Raw genomic sequence first — 13,395 nt, forward strand, 5'->3', positions numbered from 1 at the left:
TCTGCAGCTCCCAAGAGCTTTCCTTCAGCACGTTCAGGGGTCCTGGGGCTGATTGCCTCCCTCCCCTCCACACTCATCCAGCCACTTTAGATGAACCCTTACCTCTGTGGCCCTCAGACGGGGCCACAATATGCAGACAGCTTGCTGGAGTGCGTACGATCAATGGAGACACATGTGCACACAGTTTGTCATCGGCTTCCGGGAAGTGTGTCGACCTAGGGAAAGGGAGGCATTTGGCTCGGCAGTGCTCACTGAGATTGACTCACTTTCAGGACTACAATAAGATGGTAAGACACAGGCCCTGGCCACAAGGAGCTCACAGTCTGGAGAGGCAACTGGGAATTCAAAACAATGCAGGGTGTCCACTGACACAGGGACTAGAAGAGATGTTACCTGAGGCTGTCCTTAGGGTGGAAGTGAAGTGTTAACCAGGTGGATAAGGGTGTACATTGTCTTGGAGGAGAGTAGGCCTGGATAAAGGCCTGGAGGGTAAGGGCTGGGGGGCTGTTCTTTCCCCCACAGCCATTGGTACCTCCTGCAAGACTAGAGAAACCATATGATCTGCTTTGGGGTCCTTCAGGACGTAACTATGAAGCAGACTGGGCTTATCTAACCCATAATAACAGATAACGGTTCTCCGGGGCATGTCTCTGAATTCTTTAAGAGATCCTCATTGCAATGGGTCTCAGAAACCCTGAAACCAGTTAATAATGACTTCATCAGCTCAGTAAGGACAGGCAGAAACTAAGTGGGATGACCTCTGGGTGTGTATATGTGTATGAGTGTGTGTGTCTGTGAGAGAGAGCGGGGAGAGACAGAAACAGACCCAATAGCTGTTGAGATTCACGTTATCTCAGCAACTGGGGCAAAAGTGAGTGTGTCCCAGAAAAGGTGTGCAGCTCCCAGATCTCTGAGTTTTGCCCACTTGTTCAAAGAAAGCCCTGGCTCTGCAGACGTCCTGCAGCAGAACTGAAAAGTAATTGACAGTTGAAATCACAGCTCAAAGCTCGCTAGAGGAGAAGGTGCTTGGGGCTGGGTCCTTGGGATGCCAGAACATCCCACTGAAAAGTGAACAATTCAACTGTCAACGGGTTGTTTTGTTTCTGTGACACCAAACATCAGGGTTGTTCCCAACCATTTCCGTGTTTGGTATCACTTAGCCAATACATCGAAATGATTCACTTTTCATCCAGATAGTTCAACATCCTGAAAGATATATCCTGACTGTCATTTAATTTGAGGCTGATACATTAACATAACGATGGATGACGAGGAGGTGTATCGGCGATGCTTGGGAAGGAGGTTGAAGTCTTAAATCTGAAAGGCTAACATGACAAAAACAACTGAGTCTTCTTTGCTGTCATATTTTTAGCCCTTTTCATACCCACAAAGTATAATTCCTATCCTCACTATCGTAAAAGAATGTGATGTCACACAGTTGTGATTGCCCTTGCCAAACAATGGGATGATTTTAGAAACTGGTAAAAGGCCTGGAGTCATTAAGTTAAGTATGCCATCATCAACACGTAAGCATTATTTTTATTACTATCATTCTGTTGATTTTTGTTAAAATCTTAAAAAAACCAACCTATGACCAATCTATGCTCTTCTCTTATTAAGAAAGGATCTTTGTTGAGATATGAGCTACTGGATAGTAAGAGGGAGGTGACTTAAAGGCTAAAGAGGTCATTGAATTCCTTAAAAGGAAAGAAATCACCAGACTCAACAAGTACAAACAAAAAAAGATAAGACATAATAATAAGCTGAAAAGTATTTAAGAGCAATCAAGTGAAGATGTTGAGAATATTATACAAAAGAGTAATGATATTTGTACAGTAGGTGAAATACAGATTACAATTTATAACAGGATACAGGAAGGAGACAGGGATTGTTTATAGAACCTTGTGACAGAATTTCAACAAACCTCTGTTAAAAGCTTTCTCTTTGCCTTGGCATCGAGTCCTGGGCATCTCTGGCAGCTACACCAGATGAAACAAAAATGCCCAGGCTGGCAAGTGATATGGGGAGCAGAGAAACAGAACCTGATCTGACCTCCAGATTCGGCTACAATCCTATCTTTTGTCCAGTTTCATCTAGTGTCTGAAGACTCTTGGCCTCTCTGAGGATATTAACAGGGAGAGGTTTGCTTGTGGAAAGTTTTCTAGTATTTTCTTTACTATCTCATGGCTCATGCAACTTTAGGTTAACCTCTTCCATCTCCGTTCCAAGGTGGTTATTTCCTTCAAGGCACTGCTGTGAAGATGCATGTCTAAAGGAGGATCGGTGTAGCAGATTATTGTCACACCAGCCTTTCTACTGCATGACTGTCCTTTAAGTGGAGTTTAATGAGTGGCAGCCTGGCTACTTCCTACTTATTTTATAAAGTTGTGAGGATTAAATGGATTGATAAATGCAAAGTGCTAAGAACAGTGCCTGACACATAGTAAAGGCAATAAAATAATGGCTGTTATTATTGTTGCAAGTGAGCTAGATGGAAAAATTAGGCTGCTATGTACATTTCCATTCTGTGTGTTGTGATTGTTAAAGCTTTCCTTGCTTTATTCTACTTTTACTCCCATTCTCCCCAATCCTTTCTAGGTCAATCTTGCTTTAAACATGGCTTCTTGTCCTATTTATGAATGGGAACCATGGACATTTATTATGCACTCACTGTGTGCTGGACATTGTGCTAAATATTTCACATAAATCATCTCCTTTAATCTTCCCTCCAAAACTTATGAGGTGGGCATCATTATTTTTTTTTATTTTGCATGGGAGGAAACTGAGCTCTATAAGAGGAAGAAAATTGCACCAAGTTTCACCACTACTCTGAGCTGACCTAGGATTTGACCAAGAAGTCCAGTGTCAGATCTTGTTCCCATTCCTTTCCTCATTATCACAGCTGGACTCAGTGGTGGAACTGTGTACCTGATATCCACCTTCTGTCTTCCGTAGGCACTCAGCTTCTGCTTGTTCCCCGCCTCCCAGGGTCCTCTGTTTCCTGCCTTGCATTAGCCCCTTGGACCTGAACCCTTGCTACCCAGCCTGGCTGGCACCCAGCTTTATTGTCCCCCCATTTTGTATTTTTTTCATTGAATCACATATCTCCACAGCCATGTCCGTAAGCATTTGAACAAGAGTGTCTTTCAGACTGAGGTAGAAAACAGTAGTAAAACCACCTCGTAAAATTCACATGTGATTAAGTGGTTGGGTATAATTTTATAACTCCCTGCATCTCCTTACCAGGTATCATTTTGCACCCTTCTAGCTAGTGGAAAATGTCAATTGACCAGAATGTTTGGAAAAATGGGGCTCTCCAGGTAGGTTGGGATTTTTTATGATTGTTAATCAAGGGTAAAGAAACACTCAAACCTTTTGTTTTCACTGCCATTATTATCAAAATTGTTTTCTTAAATGGAAAACCCACTCCCCTGCTTCAGCAATCATAGTAAACTGAACTTGTCTGGTTTTTTATTTGATGAGTTAGATTCTTACAGTTCCCCAGGGTCCATTTCCTGAATATGAATTGTTGGTATTTATTACTATAAACATAAACCATGTAGGACATTAGGAACAGAAAGGATTTTTTTCTATGCATATATCTATAGTCTTTTTTTCTCCAATGGAGGTCACTTTTCTCCTTACTGTGAATCCAAAAATAAAAGGAAAAGTTCACAGATGACTGTTGGTTATGCTTGTGTTAATCATTTCATTATTTTATTTCAACTAGCCCTTTCCTTTCTGTCTAGTAGCATGATCCTGCCAGTTATTCTCTTCTCCTAGATTTTTGGGTTTCCTTCTCCCTCACTCCCAGGCACAATCTGTTTCCCTTCTCTGCGTCCCCATAAACCATGTGTAGCACTTATTACCTGGTCTCCCTAGTTACTGGTTGACAGCCCACTACCTGACGTCCATTTTCCTCTGCGCTCCCTTTTCTTCCCCGACACCACTGATGCCTTTAATCTTCACGCATCTTCAGGACCTCTGCATGAAATGTCGATGCGCTTCACCTTGATCTTAACTATAAGGCCTGGTGTAGCAAGACTGAGTGCTAGGAATGAGGACCGCAGGCTCTTGAGGGGGTCTTTGCCAATCTTTGGTTATATGACCTCAAGAAAGAGTAGAATTTTAGAGCTGATTGCAACTTGAACTTGAACTTGGACTCACTCATTTTAGATATGAAACCAAATGCAGGTAAGTCAAGTCTCTCATCCTTTGAACTCAGGATTTCTAGTTTTAGCTCAGTCATTTTTATCTTATTTGTCACATGGGGCCTCCCTTATTGAGACATGTATTTTCTTTGAGCATAAAAATAAGACAAAACTATAGTTGGGATGTTGCTTTGGAAAATAGTAAATGGTAAACACATAAGCACCAATAAAAATACTTCATGTAAACTCCAATAGGACTGCCCAAGTAGGCTACCCCCGACTCAAAACTGCCACTAGTAACACTTTTGTAGATTCTGCTGGAATAGTGAAGTTCTTATCATAATTCCAAAGTACAATTTATCAAACTTCTTTATTGGATCTAAAGCAAACCAGAAGGGTGAAGTTTGCTGATGCTAAGTGGCTGTTCACCTTCCCTTCCTTCTATTATGATAGAAAGAAAAGAAAAGAAAGATACCAGAGCTGGACAAAATACAGACTGATAAAGACTCTTTCCTAGTTTACCTGTTAGGTAATCAGTCTAAGGGACATAGCAATACTTCAGATACATGCAAAAACAAACAAAGCAAGCAATAAATAATGGCGGGAAACCACTAGCATTAGGTACTCCCAGGACGCTAAGTGGGTAGCTCAGCTACAGGCAAATGCCAGATTTAGAATATGGAAACTGGTGATGTCTTGAGTCCTCTACAAGGCACAGAAGGAGTGCAAATGTGAGTACTAAGCAGTGTCTGAGAAAGAAGCCTGTGGGTGTAAACAGAACAAGCCAAATATGCCCTGATATTTAAGGGATCACCATGACAGAACCATAGGCCCTAAGTGAAAAGTGAAGTCAGGACGGGAAGAGAATTGTTCCCCCTGGGAAGACTACAATGCCTGCGACTCCCTCTTCCTGGATGCAGAGCATGTGGTCTGGGGGAGAGATGGCCCCATTCAAAATTATAAAGTGGCATGCCAATTCCCAATACTGAATTCTGCTCTGAACTCAGAAAGTTTCATAAGTTTCTGACTCAGAAACTCGTAAGTATCAGGAGTTTTCCACAATATCTAAACAAAGTATTTATGTAAACTGAAGATGTTAGTTGTTTTTCGTGCTTGCATCCAATTCCTAGGCAAAGGGGAAAAGAACAGAAGCCTGCCCCAGGAATCCCTAGGAGAAAAATACTTCAATCCAAAAATAAAAAATAGACAAATTCAGTTCAAAGACATTATTGGACACAAACCAGGTTCTTCATGAGAATCTTTTGTCATTAGTGAAAAATCAGTTACCTATTCATATTGTCATTTTCTTTGGACTAAATATGTTCCGATGGGCTATTCCGGAAGGGCTCCTTAATTTGCTTCCCTGGTTGGTGGCCGCCTGAGGAAGGGAAGTGGGACTGCTGGTCCCAGGAAATTAAGAGAGGCGGTGTCAGGGGGCTCAGCAGGAAGCTGATTGGAGACTAGAGTAATTGCCAAGATGATTAATTATTCCTCTGAGTCGTTCACAAGTGTTTCTTTCTCTCCTCTTCAACAGCAGGCTACCTTCAGAAAAGGGTCTAGCTCACACTGGTGGGTCCTGCTTCCCGGGTGCACCCAGTTCCCCTGCCCCGTTCTCCCCTGCTGAGCAACCACCAGCGGACATGAGGCCTTTTCTTTCCTCTGGAGAACTGCCTGTGGTGTCACCCTGTCACTGCTCACACCCTCTGTCTTCAATACAGAAGTTCCTCCATATTTCTCAGGCCTTCCTGAGAGCATTCTCATTCAGGGCCTTTCTTCTGCTCTTAGAAAGGAGACAGGGAGGGAAGTGAACCTCATCTGGAGTCTGCTCTCTTACCCATGCAATTGCATGTGATACTTTCCAGAGCCTCTCGGGCTGGGCTGGTAGAACATTCTGCAGTCTATAAATGAAAGGGCCTGAGGTCAGCATAGTAAGGAACTAAGTTCCTATAGCCAGGAAGGGGCAGGAATGACCCCAGAGTCCCCCCAGCCCAGAGCACACTACCTTTGCGTTCTATGAAACTGCCTGCCTAGCTGAGAGCCCAGTTTAGAAAAGAAGTGCCTTACAATGGGACCCACATTCAAGATCTCCACCCCACATCCCAAGAAAAGTCAATAGAAAAGGAGAGAAAGAGAATGACAACAAAGGTTATGTTTGCAAAATGTTTATCAATTTCTTGACTGAGGAAATTGAAGGTATTTGGGAACCCTTTTGAATCCATAGACTATGAAGTTGTATTTAAGAGGAGAGAATAATCATGTATGAATCAAATGAATCAAGAGATGATGTACTGTGGTTGTTAAGAGGCTTGTCCTTGGAATCAGCTTGCCTGGGTTTGTACACCCCGTCTACCAGGTGCAGTACGGGTGACCCTCAGCTACAGACTTAACGACTCTTTGCCTCAGTTTTCTCAGCTGAGAAATGGGTTTGTTAAATAATACCTCACAAAATCCTTATGAGGATTAGATGATACATAAACAAAGTTTAAAATTGCCTCTGGTGCATAGTAGCCACTCAGAAAACATCCTCGGTTATCATCATAGTAACAATGGACATACACCCAGACAATCAGACACAGATGAATTGACATAAACACAAACCTTTGGCTAAATACCAATGGCAACAAAAGAATGAGGAAAGCAGGGCAAGAAAAAAAAATTGATTCAGCCACAATTTAGGTAAGGAAGATCTGGAAATTGGGATGGCCATAACTTAAGTATGAGCTAAAAGTCTGATGCAGTTATTTCTAAAAAGTAGGTGACTGCAGTAAGAAACCACATGGATATCAGCCCAGTGTCCTGAGAGCCCTTTGCTTTCTGTTTTATCGATCAGTTCCAAGCCAAATGGTTTCATTTCTGGGCAAGGTCCTTTAAAGGGGAAATTTAAAACCTCAAACTAAAGTGTGCTCAGAGGAGAAGGAACTAGAGACAGAGAGTTCTGGCAGCCTCTCCACTCAAGAAAGTTGAATTTAGAGACAACAAAGGGCAAAATCTTGACTCAGTATTCAAGAGAATGTTTTAACTATTAACAATTGTCCAACGCTGAAAATGGGCTGTTTCGTTAGCTCCCGGACGTCCTGTCTGTAAAGTATACTTGAACTAGTTGAGAAAGAACTTGTCTCGGGTTTTATTACGAAGATTGTTGATGGAAATCTGAATTATATAAGCTGTTGGTAGATTTCTTACCAGCCCTGATAGTTTCTGATTCTCTAACAGAAAGAGATGAATCTTCCCATAGCCACCCACCTCCGGTAAACAGCTCCACGTTTATGACTCAGTCTGCTAGCTGGTAACTGGTACTCCCCATCCCCTCTGGTTTCCATGGTGGACCAAGTTCTCCCCAGCAGAGCGTATGCTGCTCACTCCCCACAGACTCCTGCTGCTCTCCTTGGGGTTGGATGCTTTCCAAGAACCAGGTGTATTTGTCCCCGTTTCTATTTAAACTAGTTGCATCTGTTACTGTAATTGCTTAGTTTCATTAAACATTATGTAAAGTGGTGAAATATTAGTGTTAGAAGACAGCAAGATGTTGTGTCTATGAAAACGAAGTCGAATGCTTTGGAAAGATTTGATGAAGGCGATTTGCTAAAAAGTAATTGCTGTTAAATTAGGTGTGAGTTAGACAAATGTGTAAGATTGGGAAAGATCATTAAAATTTAGACGGATTCTCTTCTGAGATTGCTCGGCAAGTCTTTAAGTTCTGGCGCCACTTTGTAAGAACTGAAAAATCACAAATGTTGCTTAATGGGTGCGATTTATGCAAAATGACGACTCAGAACTCTGGTCAACAGGAAGGTATGTAGACAGAACACGGTGGCCCTATATCAAAAGGTTGACAGATTAAATATACATTTTTATACATTTTAAGTTAATAAGTTTAACACGCGATGTTTCTTTTTTATGATTCTCTGCTGAGTGGATTTTTTAATTCATCACTGACTTTCTACCAGGCTTATCTGCACACATAGAAGGACTGCTATTGTTCAGCAAGTGGCAGGCAAGTGATTAAAAAGGTAGATTCTGCTCTAAGTCTTAGAATAACGGACATGACAGAGTGTAACCCTAAATTTGATGGAAGTTAAAGGCTGGGACAAGGCAGTTGAGATATGGAGATACGAAGTGTGGTGAATGTTGCCAAATGAGAGGGAGGTGGCAGCCAGGAAAGCCAACAAGCAGAACCTGAGACAAGGGAGAGAGAGAAACAAGAGATGGGCAGGAAGTCAACACTTGGTACCCTCACCTAGTCAGAGGGCATGGTCTGGCCCATGCTGCTCCGAGCGGCCTCCTGAAGTGTTGGTGTCTCAGAAGTTCCTCAGAGCACCTGTCAGCAGGAACTGGTTTTTGTATTGATGTACACAGAGCATTCAATAAGAGACGACAGAACTGGATCCATAGTCTGGCATTGTCATCATGATCTTTAGGCAGATTCTGAAGCAAGACTCTTGGCCTCACTCCCTGTCCACATTTTCATCTATCAAGTAGACATCCTCATTTTCCATAAGGTGAAGTTTGAGGAAAGGACAAGATAGCATATGTAAAAACACTTTGAAACAATAAACAAATACAGATTTTTTGAATTACAAAAATAGATAGTTTGCAAAGAGTGGTGATTATACCACCATTTTGCAATGTACTTCAAATAGGATCGCCTTCCAGGTGTGAAAAATGTGAACTACAGTGGAGAAAAGTTGGTGGGCCTCTAACAGTGAGGGGAAATTCCAAATAATGTATTTGTTACATTATTGCTGTTATGGTCACTGTTAGTTTAGAACTAGCTAAACATAGAGTTAATGCCTCCAAACCACAGAGTTGGATTCCAGATTTTTTTTGTTAGTTTTTCTGCTTTAATTAAAATATTTCTTTTTTTTTTGTCATACAGATAAATATAATGCAAGATGTATCGCAAAGTGATGAAATAGATGGAATATAAGACAAACCTGGGCTTCTAACCTCAGCTGCAGCAGTATTGGCTGTGAGATATTGAGCAGGTAAATTTCCTACCTATGTGATCCTTGGTTTTTTCCTTCTAAAAGAGGTGATAACAAAGCTAACATCAACAGGTTTTATGAGGATTAAATAGGTTCATGATAATGCATGGAATTTGCCTAGTTTGATACTGGGCATCAAGTAAGTAGGCATTCGAATTGTTTAGGAATTATTCAATTGAAAAATCAATTCAATTTTATACATTACCTAATTAGAAAGCAGGATTAGCCTTTGAAAGTTAAATTTTGAGGAAACTTTTCACTTAAAAAATTTCTTTTTTCTATAGGGATTGGTCATTGGGCTCTTTTGAATATCATGTGACTTACCATTATCAGAGAAGTGTCAATTATATACAGGGATGTACAGTGGGACCCTTTGAGGAGCGTAGACATGAAAACCAACTAGGTCTGTTTTATTTCACCCTTCTGCTGGATCCTGTAGGAATAGAAAACTGTTGCAAAGCAGGCATTGTTACTCGAAAGCTCATGATCTAGGAGAGAGATATCGGGACAGACACTGAAGGTAGAAAGAGTTTATCCTGTAAGAATACAGCCTTGAACTAATATTCAGTGTGAGGCCGATTCTAAACCATTCATTCAATCATTCATACATAGTTATTTAGCACCTACTATGTGCCAGGCACTGTTCTTGACACCGAGATAGAAGCAGAGGATGAAACAATCATACTGTCTGCCCTCAGAGTGTTTACTTGTAGTCGTCAAAAGACATAGAGCAAGATTGTACATACATGGATAAGATTAGTGCAAATGGTGATGTGCGCTACGAGAAAAATAAAACAGAGCATTAAGAGTGACTTAGGGCTTATGGACGGGGAGGTCTGGGTCAGCCACTTCAACTGTCTTGGGCTTCTGTATTCTTATCACAAGGCAGAGGTAATAATAACTGTCATTCAATGATCCCGTGACATTTAACAGAAATGATGTATTTAAGGCGCCTGGCAGAGTGTCTGACATAGTAAATGCTTTTTAGTTGAGTTGAATCTGAAATGATGAGGATTTGGACTATGTATGAGATGCAGAGGAAGGGATACATTTAAGAGAAAAGGAAGGCTTTCATTTGTTTTGTTTGTTTGTTCATTAAAGCAAAGGCCTCATTTAGCCTGGCTCATGCCAGCTGGAGTGCATTGGATTTTCAAGTTAATGTGCATTTAAATCCTAAGTGGAAACAGGGTCATGAAAACAGCTAATAATCTCGTAAATAATGACAAGATTCTCTAGTTAATCATAAAAAGTCGTTCTCAAATAGTATAAATTTATTGGTGAGAAGACCATGCATTACATGTTTAAAAGACATGTAACAGCTTTCTGGGTGTTTCGTACTGATGACATATTTGAATCAGAGTGTTTTTCTCAGGATTCTGAGGAAGGTTGCTTGTTCAGTTAATAATTCTACAGTAGGAAGTTTGGCTTTGTATCTCGTTTCTATTTCTCTTGAACTTACCTGGAAAAAGAAAGAGTTCATTATGATGTTAATAGTCTTTATACAACAAACACTCTCTCTTGTGCCAGACTCTTTTCTGAACGTGTTCAAGCATTCACCTTTTTAATCCTCATGAGTTAAAGGACATCACATTGCTATGCAACATATGGGGAAACTGAGGCACAGACATTAAACAAGGTGCTCAAGGTCACAAAGCATGCAAGAATCAGAGCTAAGGTTTGAATCTTTTCTGTCCAGCTTTAAAATCTGTGCCCTCCATACCATGTTGTCTTTCCCTCTACTAATAGGATCTTCAACGTAGAAACTTCATAGGTCTCTTTCGCTGAGTTTAAAAACTAACAGAAGTGAAGAGAACTCCAAAAAATGCAGTAAAGTAAAGGCCATAGTGAAATGGAGAAACAGAGATCCACCCGCATGGGACACCAATGTCTTTCTCCAAATAAATGGCTATTAGTCCAGAAACTCTATGAGGACAGGGACTTTCTGTTTGGGACTGTGTCCCCCACTAACTTACAGCCAGCACCTAAATAGGGTACCTGGACTATGGTATGTGCTGAAAAAGTACTTGTTGAATAAATAAATGCAGAAAGCAAGAATGTAATCTACATATAACTGGGTTCTTAACTTTTTTAAAAAAGAAAAGCTCTCCACAATTGATATGTAATTTCCAGATTAAATTGTTAGTCCATTAAAAAAAGAAAGAGTTGTGTGGGCAAATCATAATATGCTTGAGTGTTAGGTCGACCAGTGGGTAGAATTTGGCCCTTAAGAAACCAGTTTGAGACCCTAATCCTATAGTAAAAAGCCATTAACCATATGCGAATGATAGACACTTAGAATCATGGTATATTGAATTCAGCATTATTCTAGAAATAGATTTAGCATTTGAGAGAAACTCTTGATACAAAAAAAGAAAAAGCCACACGGAGTGTATGATTGGATAGAACAAATTTCCTAAGTTGTGCTGCCGTATTTCCAAACTGTAATTCCAGTTACGGCATAGCTCTGCTTAACTTTAATTTGTTTGGCATTGAAAAACACTTCCATGCCTTCGATTACATAAAGTGCTTTACAAGATATATTTAAGAAGATACTAATATGCCTTGGGCTGAATCGTCCTCTTTTTAATTTCAAATGCCAGTGGCAAGGGAAAGCAGCCAGTTTTTGCCTGAAACACCAAGTCCTAGAAGCAAAATGAGAACCTTTGCTATAATTTATCACCCCAATCCCAGCAGCAGGGTGGTGTATTGCCTTGACTGTTTTTCTAGGTCAATGTATTTTGACAATGTCTGCAGCCACAATGAACTCCAGAGTTGTAGAGGAACAAAAGAAAAAAAAGAATACCCTAGAAGCTGTGGTCCCACTCCTTATAAATGTAGCGTGAGTTGACTAATAAGCTATATTTAGCTTGAAGGGGACAAATGAACACTTGACTTCAGATGAATGCATAAGAGAGAAGAGAGGATTTTCCTTAGTCATATTCATAACTTGAGTTGAAATCTTTGCAAAGTAAACAAGAAAGGCAGGACATGGCAAAGTCCTGTCAAGGAAAAGTCAGCGAGGCAAACTTTTCCAGGTGTCTGGAGATGAATCGTTTTTAAGCTGAGTCGAGTCCTTGTTTGACCTGATGATCTCACATCATTGCTGAACGCTTGGTTCATAGATACCATACTTCCTTCTTGTGCTTTATTGGTTTTGGCTCCTGATGACCTCTCCCAACAGAAGCCTCTAATGCCCTAGAAGCTTCTTCATCATCCCTCACTTTGGAATGAATCTTTTTTTTTTAATAGAGTACAGCACAAAGAAAGGAAACCACTCCCAGAAACTCCTCCAATGATTTCTGAAGGAATGGCTCAAAGCAATCTGTGAAAATGCATGAAGAAAAATGAATGTGAGGAGGAAGAATTATAGGAACCATAGTAACTTTCATGCCTGGTTATTTAAAACAGCAAAGCGGGGCTTGGAATCCAAACGTTTAAATTCTACTCCAGGCTTTGGTAACTATTCCCAGCTGGCTACGGCTACTTACCTTCTATATGTATTGGTTTCCTCAACGGTAAAATCAGAACAATAATTGCATTTACATCTAGGGTTACTTTCAGATTAAATGAGATGATGCAAGGTAAGGCAAACTAAGTGCCTGACATATGATGTTCACTCATTAAAGTTTGTGTATCATTGTTACTACGTTACCACATGATGAAACGGAGCAACAAAGTCATGCTGATACTGAAAGAAGGGACCTTTGAAAATTCAAATCTGTTATCCAGGGCCATGTTGACAGTTTCCCAGATTGAACATTGGGTATCTTCTTTCTGCACCTCCCACATAGGCTGGGATTTAAATGGCGCACGCTGAAATGGTGCTTTATGGCAGCCCACCATCCATTCAGATAAGAAATACAGAAAAATTAGACCTAAGCATTGAACCACCAGACAGCATTGAAAACTAGTCTATGGCTCTAGGTGTGATTAAGGGATTTGTGGTAAGGATGGCCATGTGGATCTTACTAGTTTGTTTGGAACTCAAAGTTTTTTTGAAGTTTTAATATGGCCTCTGCCATGAAAACAATTCAGTGTTTTTATTCCATTCATAGAGAGCATTTGGTGATTTGGGGCAAAGAAGGTAGGGAAGGAAAGAGAAGCCAACTGGACTCTACCCCTTAGGGCTGTTGTTAAAACTGGGTGCTTGGTACAGAGATGGCCTTCTGACAAGTGCTTCATACATATCAGCTGGAAAAGTTTGCATTAGCATAAGTTTTGGCCTATTTCAGAAGATGGTAAAGAGATGAAATTGAATG

Source organism: Manis javanica, chromosome 18 (genome assembly GCF_040802235.1).
Source record: "Manis javanica isolate MJ-LG chromosome 18, MJ_LKY, whole genome shotgun sequence".
NCBI classification, from domain to species: Eukaryota; Metazoa; Chordata; class Mammalia; order Pholidota; family Manidae; genus Manis; species Manis javanica.